Below are 11,701 nucleotides of genomic sequence, written 5' to 3'. Positions count from 1 at the left end.
ACCACCACACTCTGGGTACGACCCTCTAGCCAATTTGCCACCCACCGGACTGTGTATTCATCCAAGTCACAGCCTCTTAATTTGTTCACCAGTATGGGGTGGGATACCATAACGAAGGCCTTCCCGAAGTCAAAGTAAACGATATCTACCCCTACTCCTGCGTCCAGGTGTTTTGTAACCTGGTCATAAAAAGAGACTAAATTAGTCAGGCATGATCTACCTGCTATGAAGCCGTGCTGGTTTCCCCTCAGTATAATCCTTCCTGCTGGGCTCTCACATATATGAGCCTTAATAATCTTTTCAAAGACTTTACCAAGGCTGGAGGTGAGACTGACTAACCTATAGTTGCCTGGATCCTCCTTCCTCCCCTTCTTGAAAATAGGGACCACATTGGCCCTTTTCCAGTCCTCCGGAACCTGGCCCATGCACCACGAGTGCTCAAATTTTCTTGCCAGTGGCTGTGCAATGACATCAGCCAGCGCCTTCAGTACCCTCGGATGGAGCTCATCCGGGCCTGCTGACTTAAATACTTAATAGTAATAAAGTTATTTACTTAATAGTAGTAAAACTTATTTTTTCTTACTGCCCACCCAGCAAAACCATCTTAGGATCTGAACCTCAAAGCAGTTCTCTGATACGGTATCAAATAGACAAAATAGTAGCTTTCAGTCCACATTACTTTCAGTTCAGATTAAGGAAAACAGCTCAAATAGAAAGAATAAATGTAAAGTCTGCAGGGGAGAGAAAGTGTGCATGCAAGCATTCAAAGGCACCAGTTTAAGCTGTACCATCTAGATAGAGCAGCCTAAATCCCTGTTTATAGAGCACAGTGCAAGTGTTCCCCATTCAGTGTTTGGGAGAGGAGACGCATCAGCAGGCAGCACTGGAAATAGCCTGCAGATAGGGGGCCCCATAGCATATATTTTAGATTGCTCTTCAGGCTGCCTAGGCTGTTGGAGACTGCAGAGTTCAGCAGGGCAGTCCTAAATGGCTAGCCACCACAGGGGACCACAGCTCCACAAGGAACTACCCCTCACAGTGACCCCTCTCTCCCATCCTGCCCAGAGGCTTCCAGAAGAGAAATAGTGCAAGTTCCCTCTCTGAATTGCAAGCGTGTCATTTTCTGTACCCAGACCATACCATGGATCCCTACTGCACACGAGTTCACAGACCCAGGAGCTTTGGTGTGTCCTTGTCACCCTGCACAACTCTTGCTGGAGGCTGTGGGACATTACACAAGCCTGTCTGCAGATGACCCAGCAGATGCTCATGCTGGCATGCACTTTGCTACCCAGGAACCTAGGACCCAGAAGCTTAGTGTCATATATAAAGCCACTTACCAAACCCTACAGCCACCAAGTGTCTTGGAATCGGCTACTTCCACCTGGCAGAGGAAGCTAAAGCCTTTTTAATGCCACTGACTCTGGGGTGCTGTGGAAGCACCTCCAGACTGTTGAGTAGTGGTTAGGGACCCATAAGACTAGCAGCAGTTTGTTGGAGCATTTGAGACAAAAAACAGTAGCTGCAGAACTACTGCATGTGGCAGGCCACCTTCAGGTATATATTGCCAAGCTGGCCCCCTGAACTGAGCAGCATAAAACCACCCATGACTGGAGAAGCAAGTCACCATTGCCATCTGCAAGCTTACCACCTGCAACAACTTCTACTCCATTAGCAAACAGTTTGGAATGGAAAACCCCATGGTTGGAGCAGCAATTCAGGAGTGTACAAGGTCATCCAGGATGTACTGGAAAACCACTTCAACCACCTCACCAACTCACTGGAGATCAACTCTGGCCTCTGCTGAATGGGGTCCCACATCAATGACACTCACATCCCCAGCCTCTGCTCTCCCCAAGACACCACAGAGTTCATCAAGTAGAAGAGTTTCTTCACTGTCATGCTGCAGCGCATTATCAAACACTATGAGTGCTTCATGCACTTCTTGGCCAGCTGGGCAAGTAGTGTCCATGATGAATGGGTCTTCCACAACTCCACCCTCCCCTAGGCAGGGTCCCCAGCACAGAAGTCATCAGAGTCACTGTCCCACCCCTCATCATCACGGGGGACCCAGCCTACCCTCTTTTCCCTTTGCTTATGAAGCCCTACACAAGGCACCTGGACCGCAGGAAGGAACACTTCAACCACTGCCTCAGCAAGTTCCACATGATCTTCAAGTGTACCGTTGGCTGCCTCACGGCACACTGGAGGGCTCTGAGTATGCACCTTGACATGGCTGAAGTGTACTTGCCACACCTGATGGCCATTACCTGCATCCTACACAACATCAGTGAGACCAAGGACCTGAGTCTTCAGCAAGGCCTAAGCAGGAGAGAAGGTACACATGCAATGTACCAATGAAGCACCGAGGAAACATAGCACTTAGGAGCAAGCCACAGCATGCTACTGTCAGAATGCACGTGCTCAGGACAGTCCAGGTCATGAAGTCATAGCTGATTACTTTCTGGGCCACTGGGATGGGGGAGGCAGTCCCCAGAGAAGTAGAGGGTGTGGACATCAGAAGGCTGGAAGCCCTGAGCAGCTGAACCCCAGCCTTGAGTGAGGAACCTGTCCACCTTGAAGTTTCTACCTCAATTTCTCCATCTCTGCAGTTCATGAAACCACTCATTTCCTGGGGGCTTTATGAGGTGGCAAGAGTTAAGGAAGACCTTACCTGGATAGACACCAGCCTTGGGAGGGGAAAACACCTAGATGTGGGGGTATATGGCACAGGAAAGAGACATGGCTCAGTGTACCTGTTCTCAGGTGTCAAAAGTATTTTTTAATAAAAGCAACAGAATCTAACCATGGTATAAATTGGTTCCTCTTCACTTTGATGAAAGACAATGAAAAGGGAGTGTGGGAGGGGGTGAGATAACTGAAACTGATCCCCAACCCACTGGTCCCCTGAGAAGCGTTGCAGGGGTGCAGGCAGGGTCATTGCAGGAGCCAGCTCCACCACTGGAGCTGTGGGTTTCCCCAGAGACATCCAAGGAAATAGCCTGTCCTTGTCCATTGGCACTGGATCCCCCCTCTCTCTGCAAAGACCCTGACCATACAAACTTTGACCACGCTCAAGGGGTGCCTCACCCCCTAAGACCAGGGGGTGAAAGGTACCTCTCAACTGTGACTAGAGTTTTCTGTAGCAATAGGACTAGGGTCCCAGGGCCCAGACATGTCCCTCCGTGGGTCCCCATGAGACTCTGCGGCTTTATGAAATGTATCAAACTTTTCTAATAATATCCCAGGTAATGGAGGGGAGGAAGAGGGCACATTCTTTCTAGGAATGCACTGGGGCTACATGGGATCTTGAATGTTCAGTAGAGTGACTGCTTCTGCTCTGAGACTTGGAGACACCTTGCAGCCACAGACTTGGTAGTGGGACTAGACTGGGCAAATGTCTTTTCCTGGCAATTAAATAAATTGTTTTCATGATCTTTCATGCGCTACAGTAGTGGGTACAGAGTTCAGTGGTTGCCTGCCTGTAGCAAGGGTGCGAATGGACCAACCTTGTTATTGTGGTCCAGGGAGCAACTCGTTGCATGTGAGTTTGGGGAGCAGAGTGAAGGTTGTTTATAACCCTTGCTGGAGTTTGTGGGCAGCTGCCGTTCCTCTGTGGTGGATTGGGAGGTGGGGTGGGAGAGATATTAGTCATCTCTTCTGAGCAACAGAAGATTGTCTTGAGAGAAACTCAAGGTGGTGTGATTAAGCCAGATTTATTTCAACACTTGTTGATTGATGAGGTGCCAATTGCTCAGGGTCATGGGTTGGGTGCCTCAAGTCCTCACTGCAGGAAAGGGGGGAAGTAGGAGTGTGATCTAGCCAGTATTGAATAAAAAGCTGGTCAAACAGCTGTCTGGGCTTTCTATTTTGTCCAGCCAGGATGGCGCATAATACTGCTGCCCACCCCTCTCTCTTTATGCACAGAGATATTCTCTTTGGAGGTTTGCACTGCGATGGGTTAGTCTGGGGTTCTGAGCAAGGGGATTCTCAGTAGCAGCCACACAGCACTGCAAGAAGGGAACAGGGAGAGTCTCCACAAGCACCTTCAGGTGACAGTCTTGGATTGAAGGCTATGGGCTGTAGAGCCCCAAAAGCTGACTACCACTCCATTCTCCTATCTATGGGTGTGGTCCATGCTCAGTCACTGCCCCATGGTGTTCAGAGTTTCCTCTACACTTGGATCCCCATCACATCTGTGCAACACAGTGTTGACTCCTACCTTCTTGTGTAATGGACTCTGCCTTGGCTGCAACTCCATCCCCAGTGGTGACATATGTGTTGGGGGTGACAACTGCCCTATCATTCTAAAGAAAATGGGGCATCTCCTCACAAAACAGCATGATATGCCTTGTGCTTCTGGAGGTCCAGCTGGCATCATGAGTCTGCCTGAATTGGGTCTTCAATCATTTGGTTCTAGGTCTGCAGTGTATCTACTCCCAGTCATGGCCCTGCACTCTCATCTCTTTGGCAATCTCCTGGAAAACCTCCTTGTTGCAGTGCCTACTGCAAAGTTGTTCCTTGTTCAAGCTGGTAACAAGTTTCACCACCACTTCAACAGCCCAGTTCGGTCCTCAGTTGTACATAGAGGTGGAAGACAGGCTAAGATCTACAATGGTGTTGGATGGCACCCTGGGGATCCAGGTGTCCACCACTGGGCCCAGATGTCACCATGTAGGTGAGGGCCAGAGTTGGCCACTGGGCTTAAGTATTTAGGTAGGAGTGCATCATTGGGGTATTGGTACATGGCTCTCTCTCACTCTGACTAGTTCTGAATCTGGTTGGATGTGTGTGGCTCTACTAGCCATGCCCCTCTCTCAAACTCTGACCTTCCCAGGGACATTCATGTGCCAACACCAGCTCAACTGGCAATGCCCTCCCAAGTCCCCAACTTTCCAGGGGGTTCTATTTGCTGCCCCAGGATGACTGGCCATACTCTCTGTATCTCTGAACTTCCCAGAGGCTTCTACCTACTGGCCCCAAGATGTTTAGCCACGCCCCGCCAACTATGAACTTTATGAGGGCTGATAATCACCTACTAGTCCTAGCTTGGTCAGCCATGACCTCCCAAGGCTTTACCTTTCCAGGGGTATCCACCTGCAGGCAACAACTGTGCCAGCAACATCTGTCCATGCCCTAAACTGCCATGGTTCAGGTATGTGCTGGCAGTGGCCAGTCTAGCCATGCCCAACCAAGCCCTGGTTTCATCAGGGTTACTGTCTGCCTGCCAACTCCAAGCTCTCTATCTCCCACCCTGGACACCAAGCTCCAGCACTGGCTCCCACAGGCTAGGGGTGGGGTTGTTCTGGGGTCTGGGTAGTAGGATGTTAGGGTTTGGAACTTTTATTGTGTGATTTTGGGTCTGTGCCTGACTCTTGGGGTCTTGGGTCTTTGGGTCCACATCTGAGTCTTGGGGGGGTTTAGTCTGTGTGTTTGGGTCTGCATGTGGGTCTTGGGGTGCTTTGAGACAGGGTGTGGGAAGGCCCAGGGTCAGGTGCCCAGAAGCATGATTCATGAGTAGAGGACACAGCTGTTTTGGCCCCCCCACATCTCCCTGCAATCTAAAGTGCAAGGTGAGGATGGGGAGAGAAAAAGCAATGAACGCTGGGATGCTGGAGGACAGCAGGTAACTTCTATCAGTAGGGAAACTGTACAAGAATTTGTTAAACCAGTCTAACTCCTACTGGTCTAGAGTTACAAACTGCTCAGACTAAGCACTGCGAAACATTGCATACCTTAGAGTTTGTACTACAATAACTGAACTCTGTTGTTCTAAATGTAATGTTTGTATGTAGCCAGCTTGAGAGAGGGAGATTACAGAAGCTCTATCTGAAATGCAAAATAAAATGTCAGCTGCCTTCCAGCTGTCCCAGCAACGCACATGGAGAGTCTTCTAGAAACAGAAAACTACAACATCTCCTTTCAGTAATACGGCTATCCTCTTTGCAACTTTTCTTTTCATGAAGATTTTGTAGCTGGAATTTAGATAAAGTTTTTGTTCGATTGCTTGTTTTGTTTTTTAATTATCTAGGAAGTTGAGTAGAATCCTGCTTCATCTGCACTGGAGTGAAAGCAGCAGTAACACTATTTTTTCTTTGGTAAAATGAGAAGATATGACTCAAGGGCAAAAAGAAAAAAAGTTTAAATTGTTACTTTTTGACCACTGCTACATCAATACACTACATGCAAAGGTAACATAACACAGATGAGGAATCACATTAAAACTGGTGACTTAAACCTGTGTAGGTTTCTGAGGTATTAAAGATTTAGAATTTCTCTTTCATAACTTTTATACATTGGAACCAATGACTTTATTCTCTTTCATCACTATTTTTCTTTGTGGACCACTGAAATGGTCATCACAGCCTGTTGCTATAGGTAGTGCAAGCCACCAAGTACCACAAGAGGGTGAACAACCTTGATTCAATAAAAGATAGACTTTCCTTGGTAAAACCTACAAAGCGTACAGAAGGATGACTAAAATTCTCAGTAGAACTCAGTGGAAAACAATCTTTCTGTCCTACATGAGTTTAACAGTCAATATTATTTCTCACCTAGAAGCATGTTGTAAAGTCAACATTTCAATCAGTTTTGCAAACTGATAATATACCACTTTCAGTTGGGTCAACAAAAATAGTTTTCAAGTAGATCTGAAGATATTCAGATTATCTAATAAAACATGATAACAATCTATCCCCGTGTGGCAAAGTTCAGGTTCCAGGGGTGGCCATGACATGCAACTCTTATGCTGCTCTGACTCTAGGGTAATTCTTCCCTTTTTCTCACCTGCTACACCTTGATGTAACTACTGAATATTAGAAAAGGGAGGCTGCCTAAGGGTCCTAGAGTGAGCCCTCAGTTCTTATGACCACCAGTGGGTCCCACCCAGACCTTGCTGGTCTTAATCCTTACTTTGTGACCAGTACTTACAGCCTTAAGAACTGTTCATGGCCTCCAACCCTCCCCTCAGCAATGCCCATATGTGATGGCCAGAACCAGAGGGATTAATAAGCAATAAATATGCACTTATTGGAGGCATTTGATATTTTGCCTAATAGGCAATATTAGCTAATACAAAGCTTGTAAGTTCATAACCCACAAATGTAACTTGTCTGTCCTAAGTTTAACCAAAATGATAAAACTAACTGTTCATAGAACTGACTGGGCCCCAAAGGCCTTGACGATAAAAACTGGATCCAACCGCCTTGCACACCCAACACATTCCAGGAAAGCATGTCCCAAGAAAGCATATTCAGAGAAACCTAAATGGGGTTGGGCTTAGGCAGAGTGATGTCAATTTCAAACCTAAAGGTGCTGCATTGTAATTTGCTTACTGGATAAACCCAAGTCTGGGTAGTAACCTTTTATGATAATTTTTAACACCTTTCAATCCCATAGGGTAACAGCTATAGGGCAAGATTGTGAGTGGCTCTAAAGCCAACAGATTAGAATAAAACTAGGTATAAAATCATGTGCACCAGGTGCCCAGCAGGAAGGAGGGAACAGAACGGTCATTGCTTTTCCAAGCCCAGACTCCGGACTCCCGGTGTGAGTGAGGATCAGATCCTGATCAAGGGACCTTCCACGGTAATCCTTCCGACAGCATCGATCAAGGATGCTTGACTTCACTGGAATCACTTGGTGTGCACCTGGCATTGAGGGACTATCGATAATTTGCCAACCCATGTCTGTCTATCTGTTGTTTTAACCAGTGGCTGATACCCTCGCAGTGCCCTAGTTGGCCTGCAACAGATTAATCCATCTATCTGTTGTTATTATCTGTTGTTATTATTTACTATTAGCTCTTTAATACTGCTTTATCTGCCTATTGCATTTATCTTTCTGTTAACTGTTGTGTGTGTGTAAGCTACAATAAATTTGCCTTTGCTTCACTCCCAACTCTGCCTCCTTGATCCCAAACCAAACAGCCCAGTAGCTGATACAGTTGCAGCACCCAGTCAGCCTGCAACTAAATTGATACACTCACAGTGCCCAGCTGGTCTGTGACACCCATACCTCTCAGGTATTACTGTACAATCATTCCCTTGTAAGGGCTTTGGCTTTCTTGGCCTCTGCCCCTTTTCACTAGCTGGGCCTTCTAGCCCAAGCCCATCGTACTGGACCTGGCTTCTGGGCACCAGCAGTTATCTTGATTGTTTTAGTCTTGGGCCCCCTAGCCCTGTCTTCACCCTGTTCTGGGCACAGAGCCTGCTTTGGTTCTGTCTGGGACCCTGGCCCTATCTTCTCTGGGACCCCTGGCCCTATCTGGCTTGAGTTGCACTCAGCTGCAATCCTTCCCTAGGTTCAAGCCTGGTTTATGTCTTGAGCTCCTAGCCCCTGGCTCTCTCATGCCCAAGGGCCTGGCTAGGGCCTCCATACCACCTCTGCTAGTCCCAATCCCAAACCACCAGTATAAACCATAACAAAGGAATAAGCCTCTCTGGCTATAACACCAAGTAACCCACTTTGGGTCCAAATGTAAACAGTGGCTACCTGTCAGTGCAAGAAGGCTTCCCCTTATCTGGGGTCACATTCCTCTCCAAGGCCACGGCATTCGGTTTGCCTCCCCCAAGGTGCCAGCTAGGACATCTCCTGGTCCTTCCTGCTCTGGAGGTCCATCCACTGCAGCCTCCAGAGCTAGACTGCCTGTGTCTGCTCAGGCTCTAAGTTTATATATACAGCTAAGCCCTGACTCCTTCTAGTCAGGTGACTCAGCAGCCATCATAGGTGTGTTCATCCTGACCTGAGGACCTGACTGCTTAATCTGTGGCCGTTTAGCTGCTCTTGGCAGCTCTTAGCCACTGAGTAGCTTGGCTCTGTCCCTTGTGTATGCTACTGCTGGCTTTTGGCTACACCGCAGCTAGCAAGTGTAACTGAGCCAGCTAACTTTGCTTCAGTTTTCTTTTAAGTAACAGAAGTCTTGCTTCCTGCTACACCCTGGCACATCTACTCCAACCTGGAAGTGGGCAGCACAAACAATAGATGATGCCTCTCAGGATATTAGTCATTTCTACTTCCAACGCCCACATAATATACCTGTTGTTTTAGCATCCCTCTCCAATTCTTACAGGAAAAAATTGCATTTAGTTTCTTTGCAGCATCAAAGAAGGCAACATCAAAAAGCCTAATTAACGTGCATACACACACACACGCACACATTCTTGAGAAAACTAATTTTTCCATGAAAAATAAAGATCCGTTGCAAGCAAACCCAAACGTTGTTCTTGTCACAATGGAGGTCTGCACACTGAGATAAGATCCAAGTTTATCCTTAAATATTCACATTCAATGCATTTTTACATGGAGTTCAGTGATTCTTCAACCAAGTGTTTAAAGGAAGCCAATTGCCTGCAGAATCATAAGAGCAACTGAAAAGAATTTGCCTTAGTAAGACAGGCCACCAAATGGATGCATTCACTACTTGGGCACTGAAGCAGCATAGTTATCTTGAGGTAATTACAACTCTGAATTACAGCAAGGCAGAAGCTGCATCTGAGATTCTCTAAGACCTAGGGGTGTTGTTATTTCATGTTAATCAGACCCCTTAGAGCTGCCTTGTTACAAGAAAAATTTGCACGTTTATATATTTGTGTGGGGGCTTTCCTAGATGAAGATGACAATTTAGGGGACTGCACAGTGGGGTTTAGCTGAGCCGTGTGGTCAAGTTACCTGCTCACAAGCTTCAAGAATTCAATACAGGCACTTGTACAATGGGATGCCAACACTCAATCCTTCTTAAATACTCATAGCAAAGTCCAATTTCCCAAGAAACATAACAACATTTAAGAGGCAATTCTAGGCCAAACTCTCAAAAGCAAGCACCGTGGTTGCGTCTGTAAAGGAACTGCTAATTGCAAAAAAATATGCAGTTCCCACCATTAGAGTCAGGCTATCCTTCCCCAACAGAAATGCGTCTAACCGACAAAAAGCTTAGGACTCTGCTTCACCATTTCTCAACCTTATCTTTTGTTAGGACTGTACAAGAAAGACCGCAATTCCAGAAACAGGCAAAAGCTTCCCAGCCCTAGGGAGCTCCCCCTTCCTAGCTGTGGTGGAGAAAGGATAGGACAGTGTCACATTGTGCTGTTTGAGAGCTACCTTACATTAGTTCTGCATCCCTTGAGTGATATTCTGTGCAATCTTACTACAGAAGAGATGTGGTTCTTTTCTGTCCCCCTGGAGACACCAGATTGACCATCTCTGGGAATCAGTCACGGCACATAGTTTGCATTGCTACAAGTGGATAGTAAGCCAGATGTAGCCATCATACTGAGCAAAAATTCTAGTATAATAAGAAGGCCATTTTGGTACAGCATCACAGTGATCATTCCTTCACTGTAACAGGAACAATGTGCATATAGGGTTGTTTTTTCTCTTTTTCACTGTACAGGGCATTGCAGTAAGATCCACAATACACAACAGCTTTTGACTGAGTTTATAACCAGGCTGGGATGTGGCTGGTTCTAAATATTGATATTCATACACTGTATGATAAATATTCCATTAGTAACTGTGGCAACTAACAGTTCTGTACAGTTGCCAGCAGCCTAAATGGAAAAGCACCATGTGTTTAATAGAGAGAGTTGTTAACTGTGCCTGCATTAACTGGTTTTTACAATTCCACTTTCTCACAGCTGTCCGTGTAATAGACTTAACTGCCCGCGTGCAACTAGCACCTTCTTGGGCATACGACTTCTGGGCACAGTGTTCCTGGCTGAACCCATGTGGGAAAGCTATACACCATCCTTAAATGCCTCGACTCCAATGGAATCAAGCAACATGAAGGGGCCTTTGCTATTTGGCTAAATGTGGCCATTTTTAACATGGTTATGAATAAGCAGAGTGTACCTCAAGCTGACTACTACCCAGCAGCCAGCACATACCAAGACAAATTGCTTTCATCGCTGTTAGCAGAGACACAACTTCCAAAGGTTAAAAATCATCCCTGGTTGAGAATGCTTTGGCAATATACAGGTAGGAAGACAGGAATTTTCCAGTGATGGGGACAAATCTATGAGATTCATCTGTCTTATATGACTGAATTCAATGCCTTACTGGCTTTCCTAGAATTATCAAGCTACTTGGAAGTCAGCTATGTCCCCAAGAAGCTGATTAATGCCCCTCCCCCTTCCCCCTCTGGAACGCAGGTTTCACATGAAAATGTAATTAAGAAGAATCACACAAAACTGGATGTCTGCTTTTCCCTCTGGATTGATACAGACTGGCACCATCAGGGTTGAGAGAAGAAAAATCTTAATCTTACATTCTGATGGTTTCCTTAATTTTGGTAACAGAATGGTAGAGCAGACAGCTAAAGGACCATGTAGACTTGCATACTTTGCTCCTATATTGGGATGCCTATGAATTAAATGCTTCTAGTGGCCACCTGTTTATGCTTCTGAGTATATAAAGTTCCATATGGCTCTCTTTCAACAGATAGGAGCTGAATATTAAAAAACTTATTCTTGTGTAGAGAATGAAATCAGCAATAATCCTTATCTAAGTATCATCATATGCTGTGGTGATTTTTCATAATGCTCTGCTTGCTAAGATATGTTTGTTTTTTACTAGGAAATGTAAAAAAAAATCTGTTTTCCCTGCTTACTTGGAACCCTATTAATAAATTAAATCATAAGTCAAAAGTTTTTTTAAACTGTGTATAACAAGGCTTCCTCGCTGAGCAGGAGACATACGCCAAGTT

General features: G+C 46.0%; 1 protein-coding gene across 1 annotated transcript in view; it reads right to left on the bottom strand.

Moving 5' to 3' along the window:
* THEMIS (thymocyte selection associated) overlaps positions 1-11,701 on the bottom strand; it is an 88,114-nt gene that overhangs the window by 11,434 nt on the left and 64,979 nt on the right. The window lies entirely within an intron of this gene.

This window comes from Gavialis gangeticus, unplaced genomic scaffold (genome assembly GCF_001723915.1).
Source record: "Gavialis gangeticus isolate Ggan-Ray unplaced genomic scaffold, GavGan_comp1, whole genome shotgun sequence".
Lineage (NCBI taxonomy): Eukaryota > Metazoa > Chordata > Crocodylia > Gavialidae > Gavialis > Gavialis gangeticus.
This window is presented reverse-complemented; position numbering and strand designations above follow the sequence as displayed.